Source organism: Nanorana parkeri, unplaced genomic scaffold (assembly GCF_000935625.1).
Source record: "Nanorana parkeri isolate BGI_ZX_2015 unplaced genomic scaffold, ASM93562v1 scaffold994, whole genome shotgun sequence".
NCBI classification, from domain to species: domain Eukaryota; kingdom Metazoa; phylum Chordata; class Amphibia; order Anura; family Dicroglossidae; genus Nanorana; species Nanorana parkeri.
This window is the reverse complement of record NW_017307262.1, coordinates 610,410-635,955: the sequence shown is the minus strand read 5'-3', so window position 1 is coordinate 635,955 and position 25,546 is coordinate 610,410.

Here is a 25,546-nt window from a genome sequence, read left to right as displayed (position 1 = left end):
TAATTGGACCCCATGGCAAACCCTTAAAGGGTTATTAAAGGAGAACTATGAGGTGAGTACTTTTCACTCACCTCATAGTTCTAGCCGACCTGTGACAATGAGACTGTCACAGGTCGGCTTCGTAGATCGGGAGGTGAGCGAACACACACCGGCGTTCGCTCACCTCTCGATCCTGTCACGGCTCTCTGCCATGACAGGGGAAGGGCTGGATTCCCCCCCTCCCCGCTCCGATCTTCCAGCGCTGACTGGCGGAACGGACGGGGGAGGGGCGGGAACAGCTGGCTCTGCCTCTAGATAGGCAGAGCCAGCTGTCAGTCACGCAGCTGGGCGGATCCCGGCACAATTCTCGGGATCCGCTTCAGCTGCGGCGTCTCAGTATACTGCGAGCTACAGCTCGCGGTGTACTGAGCCAAGGGTGACGGGAGGACGCTAGTTTGTATCCTCCCGTTACCCTAAGGAGAACTATGGGGAAAAGCCTTAACCCCATAGTTCTCCTTTAAACCCTCAGTTTTGCATATGTCTAGCAAGCAGTAAATATATGCAAAAAAAATTTTTAAAAACTAAAAAAAAAAGCGGTTAAAACTTACCTGTGTCTTCGCACTCCCGTCCGAAAATCTGAAAAATCTTGGGCTGCCACAAAGCATCTTGGGGCGGACGCATGCGCAGTTCAGATTGTCGGCAGAGAGACAAGGAGAGACGCAAGGTAAGTCTATGGAGGCGTGCACCCGCATGCGAACTCCGTGGGACAGGAAGTGCCAGCAAGCACAGAGGAGTCAGCGATGGAGAGACAGATGAAAACGACAGGAAAGAAGAAGAAGAACGGATTAAGAGACATCATTTAAAGTGACATTAAACCCTCAGATTTTTTAACATAAAACAATACTGTAATGTGTGCCTTACTGTAATCCATGGTAGTTTCCCTTCTCTTTGCTGCTCTTCCTTTTAAATCTGTATCTCTTCTCATGCTGGGGAGAAGTTCTGTTTTGCAGCAGACTGCCTTGTCTCTGGAATGGATACATGGTGTCTGTGTGAAGGTTCACAACCTGAGCCAGCACTACAGGAAGAGGCCCTGAGCTGCAAAGGGAAGTTCTCCCCAAGCATGAGAAGACATGAGGATTTAAAAGGAAGAGCAGCAAAGAGAAGGGAAACTACCATGGATTACAGTAATGCGCACATTACAGTATTGTTTTATGTTAAAAAATCTGAGGGTTTAATGTCACTTTAAGGTGAGTGCTTACACTAACATTGGGGGGAGGGAAAAAATGATACTTTAATGTCACTTTAAAATCTAAATCAAGGAAAAGTAGCAGGAGAACTGTCTGTATAGTCTATTCCTGTGCATCTGATATCAACTCTTCTTGATTGGAAATGCCATAAGGGGTACAGGGTCAACAGCAACTTTAGCAATCCTTCATGGGGCCCCTTAGCAGCCGCATGGGCTGCTATGGCTATTGTTACGCCCCTGTTGAGATTGTAGTCCATCCCAGGAGCAAGCTCGGAGCGGTGGCTAATAATACTTGTTTCAAACATTATAAATTCCTGCATAGTATTTGTCTTATAATAAACAAAAGACACTGCGCTAAGTGTCTTTTGTTTAATATAATGTGGGAGGCGTTTATATAGCTTCTCTCTATCTCTGCAGCTGTCAATAGGGTGTTATTGAGGATTTTGGGGTAGAGCACTATAGCTCGGATAATCATTTTTTTTAGTATTTGTCTTATCTATTTTAAGATCGTGGATAATATTTGTCACACAGTATATTATCGACTGCTAGATAGTAGCTTATCTCCAATAGCAAATGTCAAAGTACTTCTGACTTATTCCCAATAGCAGATATTCCCTGAAAATGATGAAAAATAACATGCGCCATACATAAGTCAGCACTCAGCATGACTGTCGTACGTAAATATCTATGATCACATAAAAACAACACTTAGGCACGCAGTGCTTGTTTTTTTTTAAACTCCTTAGATGAATGCTGCAAACAGTAATTTGTGGATCATACAAATTCCATCCAGTAAAATGTCTAATGCATAAATGAGTAAGGAGACCAGAATGTGCTTCCAAGATGGTCTAAGAGTTTAAACATCTCACTTATCTCCTTACAGTTTCAAGATGAGATCTTGAAAAAAGTTCAGTCTGGCGATGCCACCCACTCATCCCTGTGACGCGTTTCACCAGAAGTGGCTTGCTGCCCGAAGTGGCGTGGACTAGAAAAACAATCTGACGGAAGCGACGGAGAAACGCCCCGCCCACGTCCACATATAATTGTGTTTCAAGTGACGTTGTGGTGCAGACGATATGCGCCAGAACGATCAAGCTGGGGGAGGGACACACACTCCCAAATAAAGGAAGGAATGGCAAATAGTCATCCTGGAACACAACACCACAGAAGCCTTGTTAAATATTTCGTAACAAATTCTTATGAACAAACGAAGCAACCAAAACCATTTTTCTTTGTCAATTCTTCCTGTTCCAACATGACTGTGCACCAGTGCATAAAGCAAGGCCCATAAAGACATGGATGGGGGAGTTTGGGGTGGAGAAACTTGACTGGCCTGCACAGAGTCCTGACCTCAACCCCATAGAACACCTTTGGGATGAATTAGAGCGGAGACTGCGAGCCCGGCCTTCTCCTCCAACATCAGTACCTGACCTCACAAATGGTCCAACATTCCCATAGACACACTCCTAAACCTTGTGGACGCCTTCCCAGAAGAGTTGAAGCTGTTATAGCAGCAAAGGGCGGAGCCAACTCAATATTGAACCCATGGACTAAGACTGGGATGTCATTAAGTTCATGTGCGTGTTAAGGCCGGCGTCCCAATACTTTTGGTATTTATAGTGCCCAGTGTATAGTCAAGAATATCCATTATACATTATAAACAGATGTGTAGACTTTTGTGTCCCATTGGGATGTACAGTATATAATCCTAAACTACACACATTGGGCTGATTTATATCTTCCCCCCTGCTGTACACTGGCTGAATGCCATTCTCACAGCCTTCCTGCCACTAGATAGAGCCGAGGAGCATAGGAAATTCCTGCGCTCCTCGGGTTCATGTAGCGGTGAGAATGCCGTGCAAAAGGGAATTCGTCCAGCATATACCTGGGCGGAAGATTTATAAATGGGCCCCTTAGTGTGGAGAACGTTCAACAGTGCAACAGTCCCACACTACAAAAAACACACATCTCACAAACAAAGATGCTGATCCCATTCCATACCCAAAAATCAACGGAGGAAGGAAAAAAATATATCATTTTTATTTTATATAAAACAAGCAAAATTTATGGCGTCATTTAGACCCAGGAAACAGTTGACTCGTAGACTAGATTATATGAACAGAAGTCTATGGTAGTGGTCATGTATCTGGTCATTGACATCACCGGGGTTCTCCCGGCTGAGCAGAAGTCTATGGTAATGGTCATGACCGTATGTGGTCAATGACATCACCTGGGTTCTCCCGGCTGAGCAGAAGTCTATGACAGTGGTCAGGACCATATTTGGTCAATAGGGAACTCTCATTTATCGGCAATATATATATTTTTTTTGCAGAAGTATCGGCACAAGCTTCACGTGCAGGTTTAAGGCATTCTCCAAAGATGTCATTAAAAGGATTTGTGTATTTTTAATGTTGCCCTTTAAGCTGCATTTTAATACCGTCTCCCAGCTGAATGGTATATTTTAAAAAAATGTCTGCATTGGTACCTGTACAAAACACAAAAATTCCCCAGCTCACCTGCCAGCTAGCCTGCAACAAAACAAATTGCCCTGTCAACAGTATGCGTTAAAATCAGAGGTTTTAGTTGCACAAACGTTTGGCCAAAAATATGTAGAAGCCACACCGCCGTGCCAAGGCACCTCTGCAAGGTGTGGTCCTAACTCTATGTATCCGAGTCTCCAAGTGTGAGCATATTAATGCAGTCGATAAATTGCATGCAGGTGTACCTGGAGGTAGCCAACTCCTCCTAATAAGGTGCAGGGATGCACCGGAGGCCCAGCAACCAAAAATGCACGCTGGGACCCCCATGCGTCCCTACATCCAAAATAGTCAAACTAGAAAAACACGGTACCTGCATGAATCTATAACCAGCCTTTATGGCAGGGCGCACATGGGAAGGGTACCTGTGCCCAGTTACCCATGGCCTTTTTATAACGAATACCTGAAAACATGCCTTGAAAAAGGCCTTCAGAAAATGAAAAGATTCGTCTTCAATACACTTCAATGGCATTTGCGGCTATGTTTGAGGTTTGCGGATTTCCCACTGGGTTCGCGAACATCCAGCAAACCGAACTTTGCGTCGTTGGCTCATCAATACTCATGAGCTGTCATTCTTATCTGTGCTCCTCTACTTAATGGGCCACTGACCTGGAACAAGCATGCTCAACGCTTGTGTCCTGATGCCTTATATGCACAGTCTAGTTTCACATTAGGTCAAGTTGTGAAGTAGGGGATGAGGATGATGAGCTTAGACCTTTAAAAACAGGTGAGCAATGTGAGATCCTCTACCTCTATCATGACAGGTTCCCTTTATATAAGTTTAAGCCCACTCTGGGTTAAACATGGTACAGTAATGGGAAAATGCAGCTGAATCAGTAAACTCATTGAGGAGACTGAGGCGTAATGATGATGTATGTTCTCTGTATCATACACCGGCTCCTGAGCCTGTAATAAGGGCTCAGCCGGCGGTAATTGGCCTTACATTGTCAGCAGGGAATATGTGCGTCCATGTCCTTGGGTTCCCTCTTCTCCCGTGATAAGTCATATCGCCCTTTCTCACCCTCCACTGTTTTTATATGCAAGTTTCCCCGCTCACAAAAAAGAAAAATCAGCTTAATATCTCGCTCACCATCTATTCACAGCGGCAAAATTCTGCTGCTAGCAAAAGCCACGTCTAGGTCACTGAGCCACGCTAAATATTTAATTAAAATCATGGCTGTTCAGGTCAAGGGCCCGTCTCTAAAATACGACCCCCCGGCTGGAGGGTTTTCACAACTCCAGTGGCTTTGTTGTGCCAGGGAGTAAAGTATATCCAGAGCCAAAATTATTTTGTTTGCGTTCAATCATACGCACGTAAAGCGTGTCTTGAGTTGCATTACACTTTAACGCATTGAGCTGCACACAGGCTTCATTCATAAATACATAGTTACAATATTAAAGGGGGTTATTCACTAAATAGCCGAAGGCAGGGGCGTCCCAAGGCTGGGTGACACCCAGAGCGGTAACCGAGTGTCACCCCGCCGAGACGTCACTGCGCATTGGTGATGGACGCCGGCAGAGAGAAGAGGGGACAGTCAACAGGCGGGATAAGGTATGCCACCGGGTCCCCTCCTCTCACCTGATACTGTCGAGCGTTCAGTCCATGACCGAGCGACCGACTTTTCAGAAGGGGGTGACACCAAAATGACTGTGAGTCATTTTGGTGTCACCCCTCCAATGGTGTCACCCGGGTGCGGGCCGCACCCCCCGCACCCTCCTTGTGACGCCACTGGCCGAAGGATCCAGCCATCCAGATGCGTCTGATCCTTCGGCTCTCTTTGGCAGCCTCTGCCCTTCGGTTCAGTCCAACCGAAGGGCTGCTGTATGGGCTATTCACTATAGCCAGTACAGCAGCCGAAGGCATATGCTTTGGCTCGACTGAGCCAAAGTGACAGCTGAAGCATGGAGAAAGGTCGGCCAAAGCCAAACGAACTCCGCGCAAATGACAGCTGGGCGGAGCCAGCCGTGAACTCACAGCTTTCTTCGCCCAGTTGTAATGACAGATCAGCGTCCCCAAATGACCTGGTGGCGCTGATCTGTCATTAAACAATAACAACCAAGGGGGCGTAGCTGGCCGTGACATAACAGGCGACTCCGCCCAATTATTATTAATTGGCCGGGACTGCTAGAAGACTCTGGCAGGTGCCGGCCAACGGGAAACAGTTGGGCGGAGCTAGCGGTGACAGCCCAATAGTTTAAAAAAATATATTTTTTTTCATTTTCCCTTTTTTTAATCATTTTTCAACTTGTTTTTTTGTTTTTGTTTTTAATTCTTTCCACTTCTTTTCTCTTCTCCTCGGCTATTCACTCACTGCCGTTCGGTCCCTATGAGAATAGGGGTGAACGGCAGCAAGTGAGCTGTCGGAGCTTTGGCTCAGCCGATCCAGATGTTGGATCGGTGAGTCGAACTCCTTCTGCACTTCGGCTCAACCGAACATACAGAGCATGTTCGGCTGACCAAAGGCAGCCGATGTACGGCTGATTTTAGCCAATGTACGGCTGATTATAGCTGAAATAAGCCGTACAAGACTGAAGTGAATAGCCGAACACTTCACTCCGGCTGGGTTATTCACTCGGCTGCCGCTTTGTGAATAACCCCCTTAGTGTTACATTGTATTTTGTTTGCTGCTAATCATAGACTGGAACCCAGAGGGGAAACGTATGGCAGAACTCTGCTAAAAAGCCAAGCCCAGTCTGCTCTAAGAGTAAGAAGATCCTGTTCCCAAATATCAGGCGATAGTAAAGTCCCAGCAGTGGAATGAAAACCCGCCTCGCTTAGAACACAACACAAATTTTTGGGTGGAATTGCTCATTAGGAGTATGTGATTGTTTTCTGATATACTGCCGACATCTCTAAACTTCTCCCCGTCACCATAAAGGTCACCCGTTCCCTCTATAATTATAGTTTGAACAGTTTATTATCCGTTTACTGTAACCCGCGGAGGAAACATGGGATGCAACACGCTGAATTAATAATAAATTGCATATTTTTGCTTTTATAGACGCCAGCTTAATCCCGGGGGGACCTGGCATTTCCTCCGATAGGTCTGATGCCGGTTCCCAAGGGAAGAAAAACCAAAAGGCATAGAAAGAATAATATTGTTCAACCTGCAACTGAGACAGCTTAAGCGGAGGCAGTAAATGGTTAACAGTTTGACTAATGTAAGGTAATGGGTGGGGGCAGGAGTGCCTAACATGCAAGGTAAAGGTGTGGTCCTCATTCACACAAGAAAAAGCCGGCACGTACAGCTCTGTGCTGCGTGCACGGCCATATCGGGCAGCTCCCAGGAAGGACAGGTGCTGCGTGTGATTAGTATGCCCCCGTCCTTCTCTATGGGAGTGCGTGGCCGTACGCAGCCCTACGCTCTCCCCAAGTGCACGTCCGTACGGGTGCGGGTGTCCCGGCTCGGACGCAAACAGGATCCATCCTGTCAGTGTACGAGTATGGACACCCGCACGGACGGGCAGGGCAGGTGAGCGTAGGGCTGCGTACGGCTGCGTACTCCCATATAGAAGGACAGGGGCCGCATACTAATCACACGCAGCACCTGTCCTTCCTGGGAGCTGCCCGATAAGACCGTGCACGCAGCACAGAGCTGTACATGCCGGCTTTTTCTCGTGTGAATGAGGCCTTAAAGTGACACTAAACCCAGGAGGTAAATCTTAAAAATACATTCAAGTACCTTAACTATTAACAACAATGTATCTTATTTGTGTATCACTCGGCTGTAGATCCTCCAATCCTCTCTGAATTGGTGCTGACACTGTCCTTCCTTCTGAAGGGGGGGCTACTTTTCTTCCCCATGGTCCCTGTGTGCGTTGTAGAGTAGACACCACTCTCCCTCACGGGATGGACTACAATCTCAAAACAAATTAGTAATTTAAATGTGTGCTCATAGTCCATCTTGGGAGCGAGCTTGGAGTCTTTGCGAGTGTAAACACTCACTTTTAATGCAGTTTGCAAGCTTTGTGCATGCATTTTTGCAGGGGTATCAAGCTTCAGGAGTTTTTGTTTTGACCAATGAAAAGATCGAAAGGAGGAAATCAGTTCTTCGTGTGCAAAAACATGTAAAAACGTCACGCATTTACATGCACCCCTATTGTAGTCTTCAGGGGCCAAAAATGCCTGACCTGAATCCTATTGAGATGCTGTGGCATGACCTTAAAAAGGCGGTTCATGCTCGAAAACCTTCCAATGTGGCTGAATGACAACAATTCTGCAAAGATGAGTGGACCAAAATTCCTGCACAGCGCTGTAACAGACTCATAGTTGTCGCAAACGCTTGATTGCATTTCTTGCTGCTAAGGGTGGCCTAACCAGTTATTAGGTTTCAGCCCCTCCCCTGTCACGGCAGAGAGCCGTGACAGGATCGAGAGGTGAGCGAACGCCGGTATGTGTTCGCTCACCTCCCGATCTACTGAGCCGACCTGTGACAGTCTCATTGTCGCAGGTCGGCTAGAACTAAGAGGGGAGTGAAAAGCACTCACCTCATAGTTGTCCTCTAAATTTATTTGAGGATCTGAAACATTAAAGTGTGACAAACGTGCAAAGCAATGAAAAATCAGGAAGGGGGCCAGCACTTTTTCCACACAACTGTATATATACAGGTGAAACTCGAATAATTAGAATATCGTGCAAAGTTCATTTATTTCACTAATGCAGCTTAAAAGGTGAAACTAATATATGAGATAGACTCATTACATGCAAAGCAAGATAGTTCAAGCCGTGATTTGTCATCATTGTGATGATTATGGCTTACAGCTCATGAAAACCCCAAGAACCCCAAATCCACAACCTCAAAAAAGTAGATTATTACATGCAATCAATAAAACAAGGATTGTACATAGAACAATATCGGACCTCTGAAAAGTACAAGCATGCATATGTACTCAGTACTTGGTTTGGGCCCCTTTTGCAGCACTTACTGCAATTACTTTTGCATGATATTCTAATTATTCGAGTTTCACCTGTATATATATATGAAATTATATGTATATCTGCTTGTTCTTCCAGGCGTAATGGCAAAGTATAGGTTTATTTTAGTCATTGTGACATACCCAGCTTACATCTTCTAATCATATGAAGCTGTGTATTATGAGTGACAGGTCCTCTTACATTGGCCTCAGAGGCATACTTTCCAGCCATTATATGAGACCCTTACATGTGATATGAATGACAGGCACGGGAGATGCAGAGAAGGGACGAGTTGGAAGTGACACATTGAACAGTTTTATCTAATCCCCAGAAGGATAGAGACCCATGAAGCTGCTATTTATTCTGGAGACGTAGACGATGTTACGCACGCAGGATGTTGCTGCAATGCAGGACAGGATCCGTAGCAAGAAGAATCCGGGTCAAATATTAGTTACAAATATACTGTTGGCAATCGTCCCCAATTTTTAAGTGTCCTGGAAGGGGTCTATGCAAATCCACCTTATTGGAGAACTGAGAACCTGCTGTTCATTTTATATGCTAATTTGGTATGTCCGCCATACATGCCAGCAATAAGCCCTTGCATTCAGTAATGTGTATTGATATCAGGCTATTGCTGCGATTGTGATCCTTCTGTCCCACTATAAGTTATGATTCAGACAATATTCTGCCTGCCTCGACCTCTGCTTGAACACCAACTACTCTTACCTGCTGCCTGACTCAACCTCTGCTTGAACACTGTCAACTCTTACCTGCCCCCCCTGCCTCAACCTCTGCTTGAACTCCCTCAACTCTTGCCTGCCTCCTGCTTCTACCCCTGCTTGAACACTGACTATTCTTGCCTGCTGCCTGACTCGACCTCTGCTTGAACACTAACTACTCTTGCCTGCCTCCTGCTTGGACCTGTAGCTTCAACACTATCAACTTTTGCGTGCCTCTTGCATTAACCTGTGCTTGAACATCAACTACTCTTGCCTTTCTCCTGCCTCAACCTCTGCTTGAACAGTGACTACTATTGCTTGCCTCTTGCTTTGACCTCTGCTTGAACACTGATCACACTTGCCTTCCTCTGCCTCAACCTCTGCTTAAACACTGACTACTCTTGCCTGCCTCTTGCTTTGACCTCTGCTTCAACACCATCAACTCTTGCCAGCCTCGTGCCTCAACCTCTGTTTGAACAGTGACTACTCTTGCCTGCTGCCTGCCTCAACCTATGCTTTAACTACTGCCTGCCGCCTGCCCCAACCTCATTCTGTACCTCAACCGGCTTTAGTGCCACTGACCAGTCTCCACATTGAACCCCTCCTGTTCTTGTGCTCCCCTTAGTGGGGTGATCCTGGTATCCTGAAGGCTACCTAGCTGACATCTTACAGCAATGTAAGAGCTAGACAGGGGCTACTTTGCTGACATCGAGCCGACTGTTTGGCTTGCTCAATGATGATTGGCCGGGAAACCAGCTTTCCGATACCTTCCCCCGATACGGGAATATCCGGTCAGAGAAAGATTTCCTCTTACCGGCACTGCCGTAGGGGAACATCGAGCCGGCTTCCCGGCCAATCAGGAAGCTGGGTGGAAAGTAATGACCCGCCTTTCCGGCTTACTGATTGACCGGGAAGCCGTCTCCATGCTGATTGACTGGAAATCAGGAAGCCTGGATGCGGGTCATTACTCGCCACCCAGCTTCTTGATTGCCCAGGAAGCCAGTTCCATGTTCCCCTACGGCAGTGCCGGTAAGAGGAAATCTTTCTCTGACCTGAAGTTCCGATATCGGGGAAGGTATCATAGTACGAGTACTCGCCCAAATACTCGGCACCAGTACGGATACTAGTATTGGTATCGGCGCATCCCTAGTTATGATGAAAATTAAAATTAACTATTTAACAATCTGCTACATGGAAGAGGAGGAGAGCGGCTGTCATCTTTTCCAGGGCTGTAATAATGTACGAAGGAAGGCATCCCCGGCACACTTTTAGATGTAGATAACTCTTGCTGACCCCCTACAAGCCAGTTGTGAGCTAGCCTAAGAAGCCTGCACATCATCTAAAGGGATTCTGGGTATTCCATTTGCAGAAATCTCTGTGCTGTCAGGCAGCTGGATTCATATACAGCAGGAAACTGGAACAGGCCTGACCTTTAATGATGACGGTAGAATTCTCCAATGACAGCAGGAGAAAGATAAAAGCGGAGGTTTGCTTGCCATCTTACTTGATGCGCCTGTTCGAAGATTCCTGTATCAAAGAGACTCAGATGCTGTCCAATCTTTCCGTGTGTAAACATAATTATAGAAACATTGTTAGGTTGTATATTTCGTGTGTCAGTATACTGAAGCCGTCAGACTTTTATTCAGTGCCGCGGTTATAAATAACGGAGCCGCGTCTTCTCATAGTCATGTTGGCGTTTTGTGAATATGAACTTTAGAAACAGATAAAACCCCAATGAAAGCCGCGGTGTTCATCCCTGATAACGAGCCCCGCCGTGCAATTGTGATGCCTTCACACGCGCTGGCTCTGAGAACGCTATTAACATGGAGCGTTCCTTAAACAAATCCATTTTCCGCTCGTCTCCGCGGCGGGAGGATATGTTCAGCCGGAGGGAGATTAGACCGGTGGCCATCTCCCTGGGAACAGTCTGTACTCGCTGTGCTTTAGGCAAATATGTAGAAACACTCATTAATTCACTGCAGTATCCCTTCAAAAGTTATAAAATCACAACGCTAGCGTGACAACCAGAAATCTAGGCTGAAAGTTGAAAGCAGGCTTGCAGTGGGAGCGCCCGATCTGTAGGCTGGTGGGTGGTATTTGGATTGGGGGGGGGAGTGTCTATGTTACCAATGAACTAATGTTGACATGCAGCAAAGAGCAGGAGGTGGGGGAATGGCTGCTGCTCTCTCTCCTAGTGCAGGGTGACTGGTCTTGTCTCCGCCCCCCTCCTGTAGTAGCATGCAGGAATTCTGTAGTGGGTGGTGCCTTCTGGGCTCCTCCCACAGCTCTGCTCTCTCTCCTAGTGCAGGGTGACTGGTCTTGTCTCCGCCCCCCTCCTGTAGTAGCATGCAGGAATTCTGTAGTGGGTGGTGCCTTCTGGGCTCCTCCCACAGCTCTGCTCTCTCTCCTAGTGCAGGGTGACTGGTCTTGTCTCCGCCCCCCTCCTGTAGTAGCATGCAGGAATTCTGTAGTGGGTGGTGCCTTCTGGGCTCCTCCCACAGCTCTGCTCTCTCTCCTAGTGCAGGGTGACTGGTCTTGTCTCCGCCCCCCTCCTGTAGTAGCATGCAGGAATTCTGTAGTGGGTGGTGCCTTCTGGGCTCCTCCCACAGCTCTGCTCTCTCTCCTAGTGCAGGGTGACTGGTCTTGTCTCCGCCCCCCTCCTGTAGTAGCATGCAGGAATTCTGTAGTGGGTGGTGCCTTCTGGGCTCCTCCCACAGCTCTGCTCTCTCTCCTAGTGCAGGGTGACTGGTCTTGTCTCCGCCCCCCTCCTGTAGTAGCATGCAGGAATTCTGTAGTGGGTGGTGCCTTCTGGGCTCCTCCCACAGCTCTGCTCTCTCTCCTAGTGCAGGGTGACTGGTCTTGTCTCCGCCCCCCTCCTGTAGTAGCATGCAGGAATTCTGTAGTGGGTGGTGCCTTCTGGGCTCCTCCCACAGCTCTGCTCTCTCTCCTAGTGCAGGGTGACTGGTCTTGTCTCCGCCCCCCTCCTGTAGTAGCATGCAGGAATTCTGTAGTGGGTGGTGCCTTCTGGGCTCCTCCCACAGCTCTGCTCTCTCTCCTAGTGCAGGGTGACTGGTCTTGTCTCCGCCCCCCTCCTGTAGTAGCATGCAGGAATTCTGTAGTGGGTGGTGCCTTCTGGGCTCCTCCCACAGCTCTGCTCTCTCTCCTAGTGCAGGGTGACTGGTCTTGTCTCCGCCCCCCTCCTGTAGTAGCATGCAGGAATTCTGTAGTGGGTGGTGCCTTCTGGGCTCCTCCCACAGCTCTGCTCTCTCTCCTAGTGCAGGGTGACTGGTCTTGTCTCCGCCCCCCTCCTGTAGTAGCATGCAGGAATTCTGTAGTGGGTGGTGCCTTCTGGGCTCCTCCCACAGCTCTGCTCTCTCTCCTAGTGCAGGGTGACTGGTCTTGTCTCCGCCCCCCTCCTGTAGTAGCATGCAGGAATTCTGTAGTGGGTGGTGCCTTCTGGGCTCCTCCCACAGCTCTGCTCTCTCTCCTAGTGCAGGGTGACTGGTCTTGTCTCCGCCCCCCTCCTGTAGTAGCATGCAGGAATTCTGTAGTGGGTGGTGCCTTCTGGGCTCCTCCCACAGCTCTGCTCTCTCTCCTAGTGCAGGGTGACTGGTCTTGTCTCCGCCCCCCTCCTGTAGTAGCATGCAGGAATTCTGTAGTGGGTGGTGCCTTCTGGGCTCCTCCCACAGCTCTGCTCTCTCTCCTAGTGCAGGGTGACTGGTCTTGTCTCCGCCCCCCTCCTGTAGTAGCATGCAGGAATTCTGTAGTGGGTGGTGCCTTCTGGGCTCCTCCCACAGCTCTGCTCTCTCTCCTAGTGCAGGGTGACTGGTCTTGTCTCCGCCCCCCTCCTGTAGTAGCATGCAGGAATTCTGTAGTGGGTGGTGCCTTCTGGGCTCCTCCCACAGCTCTGCTCTCTCTCCTAGTGCAGGGTGACTGGTCTTGTCTCCGCCCCCCTCCTGTAGTAGCATGCAGGAATTCTGTAGTGGGTGGTGCCTTCTGGGCTCCTCCCACAGCTCTGCTCTCTCTCCTAGTGCAGGGTGACTGGTCTTGTCTCCGCCCCCCTCCTGTAGTAGCATGCAGGAATTCTGTAGTGGGTGGTGCCTTCTGGGCTCCTCCCACAGCTCTGCTCTCTCTCCTAGTGCAGGGTGACTGGTCTTGCCTCCACCCCCTCCTGTAATGAAGACCGCTCACTGCTGCTCTCTCTCCTAGTGCAGGGTGATTGGTCTTGTCTCCGCCCCCTCCTGTAGTAGCGTGCAGGAAGTTTGTAGTGGGTGGTGCCTGCTGGACTCCTCCCACTGCTCTGCTCTCTCCCCTAGTGCAGGCTGACTGGTCTTGCCTCCACCCCCTCCTGTAATGAAGACCGCTCACTGCTGCTCTCTCTCCTAGTGCAGGGTGATTGGTCTTGTCTCCGCCCCCTCCTGTAGTAGCGTGCAGGAAGTTTGTAGTGGGTGGTGCCTGCTGGACTCCTCCCACTGCTCTGCTCTCTCCCCTAGTGCAGGCTGACTGGTCTTGTATGCGCCCCCTCCTGAAGGAGCGTGCAGGCAGTCTGTTGTGGGTGGGGCATGTTCAGCTCCTCCCACAGCTCTGCTCTCTCCCCTAGTGCAGGGTGACTGGTCTTGTATGCGCCCCCTCCTGTAGTAGCGTGCAGGAAGTCTGTAGTGAGGGATGCCTGCTGGAGTCCTCCCACTGCTCTGCTCTCTCTCTCTCTCTCTCCTAGTGCAGGGTGACTGGTCTTGTCCACGCCCCCCTCCTGTAGTAGCCTGCAGGCAGTCTGTAGTGGGTGGTGCCTGCTGGGTTCCTCTCACAGCTCTGCTCTCTCTCCTTGTGCAGGGTGACTGGTCTTGTCTCCACCCCCTCCTGAAGGAGCGTGCAGGCAGTCTGTTGTGGGTGGGGCATGTTCAGCTCCTCCCACAGCTCTGCTCTCTCTCCTAGTGCAGGGTGACTGGTCTTGTCTCCACCCCCTCCTGTAGTAGCGTGCAGGCAGTCTGTAGTGGGTGGTGCCTGCTGGGCTCCTCCCACAGCTCTGCTCTCTCCCCTAGTGCAGGGTGACTGGTCTTGTCTCCGCCCACTCCTGTAATGAAGACCGGTCACTGCTGCTCTCTCTCCTAGTGCAGGGTGACTGGTCTTGTCTCCACCCCGTCCTGTAGTAGCATGCAGGCAGCCTGTAGTGGGTGGGCCCACACAACTTTGCTCTCTATCCTAGTGCAGGGTGACTGGTTTTGTCTCCACCCCCTCCTGTAGTATCCTGTAGAGGGTGGTGCCTGCTCTCTGCACAGGCTATGTGCACAGAACAGTGATGATATCCCTGCTACTTTTCCAAGGTAATATCTAGGTTTGCAATGGCATTTGGCACCAGCGAGGAACAGAAATAAAAGTTTTTGTTCGGCTTTAAAAACAACTTCTGAAAAGAGAGGAACTCGATAAAGCTTGTGTGAGATTGTAGCGACTGGATTTATATCTACAGTAATAATGAATTCCATCAAATTGACTTTCCCCGTCGCCTGTGCGCGTTGTTTGCAGCGATTGTAACTCTAAATTAGTAAAACTGTCACTTTGTTTGAGCGCGGCTTATGAGAAATGTTCTCTCGGCTCCGCGCTCAGCTTATTTCTCATTCCAGTAATGAACCCGGGAGCCAATTAAAGATCATTGCCCAATTCCTGCTAAACTGTCCAAATGCAGCGACTGTTGCAGTTATCTTATAATCTCTGGATGGGGGGGGGAGGGTCCTAGCAGCCTGGAGGGGAGCCCTTCCCCAACCACAAGGAGGGGACCCGGTGGCATACCTCATCCCGCCAGGTGAACGTCCCCTCCTCTCTCTGCCAGCGTCCATCACCAAGATGGCCGCCAGCAGGCGTCAATAAAGTGACCGCGCATGCCTGATGACATCTCGGCGGGGTGTCACCCCTTCTCTGCTCCGGGTGACCCCCGGCCTCGGGACGCCCCTGCCCTGGTGGCTAGACACCATGTGATTGAGGCTGCCTAGGTTTTCGCTCACACAGGGCAGATAGGAAGCAAAGTTTTGTTAGCCAAAAAAAAGGAAGTTCTTGTACTGAAAATAATAACGTGATTTAATGCGGACATCACCCCAATGTCATGCTGAAAATGCCAGTGTTCTGGCTTTGCTGGGCTTCAGTTGTGTCACAGACCTTGGATACGCAGCATAGACAGATTTCCTTACCCCGATGATTGTTGCGGGTCCACAGCCAAAGTATTATCATTACAGCCAGTGATTTTTAAGAAGCAGAGGTTGACTATGGCAGACTATTTATTTATCATGCCAGGCTTACTGTAAGGCAAGGATGACATTCTATCCCCTGGATTGGTAGGTTGCCATGAAGTCAGTGGTGATAAAACCTAAGGACCCGAGATAGGCGCCTGGCAACTCAACTATGGTTGGCTTCGGGAGCCTCTGCATTTCTCAGGATCATGCTTGTTTCTGTGGGGCAGTAGAGGGAAGATATGAATTTATTTAATTTTACCCCCCAGATATTTAACAATTTTTATATTTGTATTTATTTTGCAGCCCTGATGAAGGGGGAATGATTTTGCCCCGAAATGCGTCAGCTACTGTTTGGTGAATAAACAAAGCTGTTTCATGAATTTGGTCCGGCGCTCCTTCTGCTGGCTCGGGCTCTGTGCATTGCTTGACAGGTCCACTTTATGGCAGGAGTCATTGTGCCGTCCTGGCAGCTTTGAAATAAACAACGGAGACGCGAGGTGGGAGCCTGGCAACCCAACAATCACCAACCAATTACCCATCTAGAAGGACTTTACATTAGATCTCTGTATGGGGGAGGGGGACCAACATCCAGGCTTTGTGTTTTTTCATACGTTCAGTGTTATAAGCTGCTGATTGTGTTATTTAATGATCGCAATGCACGGGAATGCCGCACAGAATCCATCTTGTCATTAAAGTGGATGTTTCAATAATGTAACATTGGCAAGAATGTGTTACAACGAAGCAACTGTATCAACTTTATCAAAATGCAAACTTTTGTAATTAAAAAGCCGTCCTTGAGCTCGAAGGACGGAGATCAGATATACTATATTGCCAAAAGTATTGGGCCCCTCCCCCTTCACTTCATTGGATTCGGGTGTTCCAATCACCTCCATGGCCACATACATGGATGGGGGAGTTTGGGGTGGAGGAACTTGACTGGCCGCACAGAGTCCTGACCTCAACCCCATAGAACACCTTTGGGATGAATTAGAGCGGAGACTGCGAGCCCCTCCCCCAACATCAGTACCTGACCTCACAAATGGTCCAACATTCCCATAGACACACTCCCAAACCTTGTGGACGCCTTCCCAGAAGAGTTGAAGCTGTTATAGCGGCAAAGGGCGGAGCCAACCCAATACTGAACCCTACGGACTAAGACTGGGAGGCCATTAGAGTTCATGTGCATGTAAAGGCCGACGTCCCAATACTTTTGGCAATTAAGTGTATAAGACTGAAGGGAAGGACAGAGGTCAGATATAAGACTGAAGGGAAGGACGGGGGTCAGATAGAAGACTGAAGGGAAGGACAGAGGTCAGATAGAAGACTGAAGGGAAGAAAGGAGGTCACATATAAGATTGAAGGGAAGGCTGGAGTTCCCCTTTAGCTTGCTGTGTACTGACAGGTGGGGGCTTAGTCATCCTTTTTTCCTACCATATGGGGACTGTCATGGCGGAACCTCTTCCAGACACAATCCATTCTTCTCTGTCACTGGCAGAGTCATTAGTGGAAGAACAATTCCATTTTTATCCTTGTTATCCTCCGGGGGATCTGACGGGTTTTTGGAACGGTGACAATCGGGAGCACAAAGAAGACATTGCGGATTTTGTAGACTCGGCGAAGATGTTTTCGCAGATTTCCCTTCATTTGTTGAGTTTTGACGGTCGGAGAGAGTTTCAGCTTTCATTCCGGCGTCTCCGTCTATCTTCTTCTGAACACTCAGCAGCCAATCAGATTCCTGGCAGTTCTCCGGCGGGGTATCGGTGGAGGGTGGGGGCAGGGATAGCAGTAATGGTCATACATGTGTGATAAAGAGGCCATCATAGTGCAAGCTTTCCCTTAAGGGCTTATTTACACCACAGCGCTGCGCTTAATGCATGGGATCCATGCTTGTAGCGTACGTCATCCCACAGCGCACGGTACCGCACCCTAGGTATACTGGTGCCCAGTACCGTCCCTACCTTAATCACTGCCTAAGGTGGCCATGATAAGAGCGGAGCTGTGGGTTCATGTGGTCCAGGATCATCTGAGCTCTCAACCACGGAGAAGGGGTGAGGTTTGCGCCAAACCGTCAGCCGGATGGGAGGTGGCCGCCAGGCAAGCTGTCAACCAGGTAACTGCCGCGCCTTGGGTTGTCACCTTTTCTTCAAGGGAAATCCGAACACTCTAGCACCAGTCGTGTCAATTTATTTGAGGGGGATATTATAGGAGAGCAAGGAGAGACAGCCAGGGAAGGGAGGAAGGAGACCGGCTATAGAGCACTACAAATCCCAGCAATACATTATACAGGAATACAAAATTATATGAAGCTACATACTATGTGTTGCTTCGGGGTGGCAGTCTGACGTCTCCAGGGTCTCAAGTGGCCTGTGCTGGCTCTCACCAGGGCTGTGCTGGCTCCCAGGTGGGCTGTGCTGGCTCCCAGGTGGGCTGTGCTCGCTCCCAGGAGGGCTGTGCGGGCTCTCAGGTAGGCTGTGCGAGCTCCCAGGTTGGCTGTGTGGGCTCCCAGGTGGGCTGTGCGGGCTCTCAGGTGGGCTGTGCGGGCTCTCAGGTGGGCTATATACCCCGGACACAGCCTTTTACACCCAAACTGTCCTGGACAATCCCGGGCAGGTAGCACACCTTGCCGCACCCCCCCCTCCCAATGAGATGCCACCTGAGGCTACTGCCTCATTATGGGGATGCCCCTGCTGGTACCAAAGGTTGCCATTAATTCCCAATGGCAACCCAACACACCTCCTGGTGAGACTGCATTGCACCCGGTACCAAGCTGACGTGCATTGCGTTGCTGTTCGGTGAAAAAAGTAATGTGTGCACTGGGGTTTTTTTTCACTGCACAGCAATGCAACAAACTTGTTGCGCAGCACCGCAATGCATGCCTGCCAGGAGATGTGTTGGCTTGTCATTCAGAATTAACGGCACCACAACGCAACAGGGCACGCACCTAGGGTACGGTACCGTGCTCATGCGCTAAACTAGGCAATGCAAGTCTCTGACAGTCACAGACATGACTCCCAGAGGCAGCTGCATGATGGCATTTGTAGATTCACCACAGCTGGAGGGTCAGAATGTGGCTCCCTCTGACCCTAAAGCGTTTATTTTCTTGTGAAAACCTAATACTTCAACTATCTCGCTGGAAATGGGTCAGCTCTGAACAATTTTCTCCAATGTGGCGGTAACTCCATGCCATTGGGTCTGTGTCGGTAACTCTGGACAGATCCGGCGACTCGCAGCCAGGCGGTTTCAAGCTGCTAGGCACGTTCCTGCAATATTGCTCCAATGAATTATGTATGGGACAGTCTACCGAGGTGTAACGCTGCCGTGTTTAATGAATAAATGACCAGATTAGCATAAACAGTTCGACACTTTCCCCGAGTGTGTTTGTGTAGGGGTGTCAGAGAGTGCTTGTCTAACCCCTATAGTCACAGGAACACATATTGTCCTATGGTGGACCCACTGGATGACCTCGATGCGATCTTCATCACAAGGTCGGCGAGGCTCTTCACCTTAGAACCTTAGGGTCACGTCCGCCATAGTTATGTAGACATGTTTTGTGTTCTCCTTTTTTAGCTTCCTAAGAAAGTTTGAAGTTTCACTGACACCGTTTGTTGGCTTTTCAAACACTTCAGGGTTTCATCAATTTCCTAAGGCTGGGTTCACACCTGGGCGTACCATAGGCGCATTTTTTCTGCTCGTTTTTTCGTTCAGTGAAACGCGCGTTCGACGCTCGTTTTTATACCTCCCTGGCGGTATGATTTTTTTTTTTTGCCTTTATTTTCTCTATCTTTTTTCGGGTTTTTTTTTAAAGGAGAACTATGATCGACGTGCTTTTCACTCACCTCATAGTTCTAGCCGACCTGTGACAATGAGACTGTCACAGGTCGGCTCAGTAGATCGGGAGGTGAGCGAACACATAGCGGCGTTCGCTCACCTCTCGATCCTGTTACGGCTCTCTGCCGTGACAGGGGAGGGGCTGGATTCCCCTCTCCCCGCTCCGATCTGCCAGCGCTGACTGGCGTAATGGACGGGGGAGGGGGCGGGTACAGCTGGCTCGGCCTCTAGATAGGCAGAGCCAGCTGTCACTCACGCAGCTGGGCAGATCTCGGCATCGATGTCGGGATCCGCTCCAACTGCGGCGTCTCAGTAAACCACAAGCTGGTATACTGAGCTTAGGGTAACAGGAGGACGCTAGTTTGTGTCCTCCCGTTACCCTAAGGAGAACTATGGGGAAAAGCCCTGACCCCATAGTTCTCCTTTAACTTTCAAACTTCCCGCCGGTTCTGCCCTCCTGCGACGCGGACGGAACCCAGAAGACGGCAGCGGCCGGAGGACACAGCAGGGATCGCGGACAAGGTAAAACCTACGCTGTACCCCCGAGTGTGGCTCGGGGTTACCGCTTTGTTAACCCCGAGCCACACTCGTGAATAACTATGGATACACGCTGAAATATGCCCCAAAGAAGCTCCTGTACTTGTTTGGGCGTAGGGCGTTTTTCAGCGCGTTTCCACAGGCTGAAATACGCCCAGGTGGGAACCATGTCCATAGGAAATGATGGGATTTTACTTGCTGAGTGTTTTTCAGCGCTTCGATCAGCGCTGAAAAACGCCCAGGTGTGAACCCAGCCTAATACTGGAGGTAGAGATCTAACCTGTTTCGAAAAGCTTGCACCATCAAAACGTAAAGAGGAACTTCACCCATATCTTCTAAATAACAACAAAGGCACCTTTAGAGATGCCGGCTGTTTATTCTTTGCATACCTTACTTTTCTTTTCCTCCTCATTCTTCTCCCAGTGGCCCGGTGGCCATTTTGGACAAATTAATAGATCTCCCTTTTGTCACGGATCGGGGCTCACGGGTATGAACTGGAGTCAGGTATGTGGATCTTTTCTACTACACTGGCAGGGACACTTACAGAAAAGGGTCCAAGCAGTGTAGGCTGACGACTCCCAGAGCTGGAGTACAAGCAGGGGAACTGAATGAGGCGGTGGAAGACCGAATAGGCTGGTAGGACAAGGTACAGGGCAGGGTGCTGCAATGCTAGATTCATTGGTGGCATGGGGTCCCCCAGGATGTGGAATCTAAGGGCCAGCCGGTGTTCTCCAGAGCTCCTGATGGTGGAGATGGGCTTGGCAGCGTGCTGACCCCAGGTCACAATCCCTAGGTTCACCCAACTCAAGAATGGTTGACAAGGCTAGAGTTCTGGACAGGTTGCAGACACACAAACAATTAAGGGACAAAACAAATGTCAGGGACAGACGGAAAAAATCTGTCCCTGTCTAAAAGTCGGGCACTCGGTCAGGAGAGAGGAAGGGACCCGGTGGCATACCTCATCCCGCTGGATGAACGTCCCTTCCTCTCTCTGCCGGTGTCTATCACCAAGATGGCTGCTGGCAGGCGTCAATCAGATGGGCGTGCATGCTCGATGTGACGTCACGCGCATGCACGATGATGACACGGCAGGGTGCCCCCCGTTCTCCCGGCCTCAGGACGCACCTGCAGAGCTGTATGCTGATGTGTCCACTTTAAAGATCATCGCCCATCTATCCCCAGCCGTTCAGTAGCTTCTGGGACCTTATTTTGCTCACCTGAATCCGCCATCATGTGATGATCCCAGGCGCCTCTTCCGGTGGTGGAGAGCAGTGATCGGTAGCTGCTCCCCGGGCCACCAACCCGTCTTGCTGTTGCTTCCACTCACCACATGGTCATGAAGTCTGATGAGGACCTTATTCTGGAAGGAACTGGGAAGTGTCCATCTCACCAGGGGCCAATGTGAACCTTGGAAGAAGGACCTTCCAACACTACAGACTAGAAGAAGGAAGACTTGGGATCCGGTCCGTCACGTGACCATGATCTCAGGTAAGAAGTCGGGGCTTTCAGTTTTCTTTTTTATTAAAATGTAGTAATTAACTAAAGATGGTGGGAAAGGGGAAGGGGCAAGGATTAAACATTAAAAAATGCCCCCCCCCCCACCCCAGATGATGAAGAATATAATGCTTATCTTTCTATGGAGTGATCTATAACAAACATAACTTCCCTTACTGGAAGTCCTTCTCTCTGTTTTTGGTTATGATGACCCTGATGTCATCGTTCCTCCATTGTGGGTAATAACATAGGAGTGCCTAGGCATGGTTTGGTGAATGGAGAGGAGAAGAAAAAACTTCTGCACTGCTTCCTTCTCCATTATTTGACAACACACAATCATCTTACGTACAGTTTACCGATCCAGCACTGCTTCCTCCTCCCCAGGCATCATCCCCACATACATCGTTAACTGATCCAGCACTGCTTCCTCCTCTAAGTAATCCATAATAATACAGAACAATACACAGACGGCCCACATACAGCACCTAGCGGTTTTGTTATTCTGACGTTCTGAAGGAGAACATTTTGCATATTTTATCCTTTCACACTGCAGAATGTTTCCCTTTCCAGGAATGCCTCCAGCTCCATTTCTAATCACCCCTGTCACCCTCTTCACCCTTCCCTGTGTCCCTCGCTCCCTATCGCAGTCCCCCTAGTAACTTCCTTACATTACATTCCGTCCTGTCTGATTTGCTGCTTACAGTGACAGCTTATTATGTATCATGTTAAATCATCATAAGATGTCAATCCTAACCGCTTATTACCGAGCTGCCACCGACGTCACTCCCGCCAGACGGGTTGTTTTTGTTCCGCAAAGCGATATTCCGCTGATATTTCTTTTATCGCAGACTCCCAAACCGCCATGACCCAGGCTGACTTAATGAGGTGGCGGTAAAAGGTCATCTTTACATAGAAGGACCTCAGTGCAGACCAAATCAGATGCTAATTATTAACATCCAGTCAGCGGGCAGACGTTTGAGAACTGTTAAATAACAGTAGCTTACAGTCCATAGAACAAAACGGGAGAAGATGGATAGATGAATGGATGGATAGAAGAAGAAATGATAAACAGATAGATGATCAGTAGAAGGAACGATAGATAGATAGATAGATAGATAGATAGATAGATAGATAGATAGATAGATAGATAGATAGATAATTAGTAGAAGGAACAATAGCCAATAGAGATAGATAGATAGATAGATAGATAGATAGATAGATAGATAGATAGATAGATAGATAGATAGATAGATAGATAGATAATCAGTAGACGGAATGCTAAATAGATAGAGGATCATTAGAAAAAATGAGAGAGAGAGAGAGAGAGAGATGATAGAGAGATAGACAGATAGATAATCAGTAGGAAGATAGATAGATAGATAGATAGATAGATAGATAGATAGATAGATAGATAGATAGATAGAGGATCAGTAGAAAAAATGAGAGAGAGAGAGAGAGAGAGAGATGATAGAGAGATAGACAGATAGATAATCAGTAGGAAGAATGATAGAAAGATAGATAGATAGATAGATAGATAGATAGATAGATAGATAGATAGATAGATAGATGACTAGTATTTCTGGATCTCCCATGGAAGGAGATATCGGGCATTTCTTATGAATCTTCCTGGTACAGATTTGGATCCATCATAGATGCAAAACCATAAACACGTTTGTCATCAGTGAGTGCGCATCGTGTGTATTTCTCGGGGTGATGGACCTTCCGGCTATTAATAACCTGAGTACTGGGGTAACGTTGCTGTTGGCTGCATTGTGAGAGCCGTACTACTATACTCACATGTTGCATTGTATTCACCCGGGGAGCAATGAATTTCTATTGATGCCACACGAGGGTCCTAAGGATACGAAGCAATAGACATGTGCGATTCGTTTCGTTCCGAATCGAAATTCGGACGAATTTTCGGAAATTCGGACATTTGGATGTATCCGAATTCCGAATTACAGACATAACGAATGCAAACGAATCCGAATTTCCATTTCCGAAATTCGGTAGCGTTAGTACGAACGTTCGTTTCGTTTTCTGTTCTTATTCGTTTCTTATTCGTTTCGTTCGTTGGAGCAAAGTGACATTAGAGAAGGAGAAATATTTTTTCCCCCTCAAATGTCACTTTTGCTGCAAACGAATAAGAAACGAATAAGAACAGAAAAAGAAACGAACGTTCGTGCGAACGCTACCGAATTTCGTCCGAATCCGAAATCCGAATTGACTTTCACACCCGAATCCTGAAAAACGAAATAACACAAATCCGAATTTAAAACGAAACGAAACTAATTTTTTGGCAGTGCACATGTCTACGAAGCAATACAAGACGGTAATACATCAGAACACAAGTACTGCGCTGGAACACTGCTTAGGACTTCTTGTTGGAAACAAAGATATTGGCTCTATGCGCAGCGGTGAGAATTATTGATGTTTTATATATCAGGGACGGTAGATCCGTCATTTTCAGAATTTCACGGGTCGCACTAGGTCAACGACAAACGTATTTACGGGTTTGCGTCTTTGATGGACCCAAATCTGCACCAAGCAGGTTTATAACAAGTACCCGTTGTTACCTGTTGCCGGGGGTGATCCAGCAATATCAGCCGCCACCTTGTTACAGACGACGTACTTTTAAAAAAATGTGTTCTATAAAATGATTTATGAGTTGTGAAGATACAAAGTTCCATGCTGGAAAGAATACTTTGAGGTGATAAGTGTTTGTCAGATTATTCTCCGTGTAAACAGAATTAGAGATATTTTTGTATGTGGAACCCCAATTCCAAAAAAGTTGGGACGCTGCGTAAAATCTACATAAAAACAGAATGCAATGATCTGCAAATCTCATAAACACAGATTGTGTTCACAATAGGAAATAGAAAACATGTCAAATGTTTAAGTGCCCATTCACACTGGGCGTTTAATCGCACGATTTCCGCCGCGACAGCGTGCATATTTGCCGCGCGATATTGCGAGAAGTAGCTGTTCTATTGTACAGCTCCATGTCGCCTGTCGCTGTCGCACTTCGCTTCTGCAGGACCCTTTTTCCAGCGGAAGTTGCGCAATTTTTCTATTTTTGCATGCAGCCCGACGGTGAAGGTCGCGCAATCATCACCGGAACGTCGCCCGACCAAGTCGCGCTATCCAGCCGTGTGGAAATACGCTCGAGGTAAGTGTCGCTTAAATTGATGGCAACACCCCGTCTCCAAAAAGTTGGGACAGGGCAACAAAAAGCTGGCAAAGTAAAGGTGCCCATACACCGTACGAATATCGCCCAATTGTCGTATGCGCTCGCGTTTTCGTCCGATATTCGTACGGTTGATGGGCGGTGTACAACCGCAAATACTGTACAATCGATCGACTTTTTACTAACCAGCAGGTTAGAGAACTTCGGCCGATCGTACTATTTTCGCAAGGTTTCCGTACCTCAAAATTCGTACGATTTACACTGCTATTGCGCAAACGAAAATACATGCGGTCGATTACCGCAATTCGTCCAGGTGCTTTATTTTTCATTACTGCTGATTGAACCTTGCAATAATCGAGGCAGGATGGGGCCGCCGTACGAAAATCGTGCAACCGATCATCGGACGAAAAGTTTAGTCCGATGATCGCAGGGTGTATGGGCAGCTTTAGTGGTAGTAAGAAGGAAGGTAGTAGTAAGCTGCCCATACACCTTGCGATTATAGTTCAGAAATCGAACACAAACGCGTTTTTGAATGATAATCAGCCAGTTGATGGGAAGTGAACGATCACAATTACTGTGCACCCGGCCAACTTTCCTCGATCAGTCAGGCTGGAAAACTTGTATGAAAATCAATGGATTCATGGTGTTTTCGTAGAGAAAAAAATTTGCAACATGAGCACTGCACATGCGCAAATGAAAATCCGTTCTGTCGATCGATGAAATTTGGGCAGTTAGTATTGCTAATGAACGATTAATGAAATCAGCATTGGTCTGTGCATGATGAGGTGTTCGAGCAGAAATCGAGCGACGGCACGAAAGAAATCGAACTTTAGAGGAGTCAGAGTATCACAGAAGTAAGGATGGGCAAATGGTGAGAGAAAGA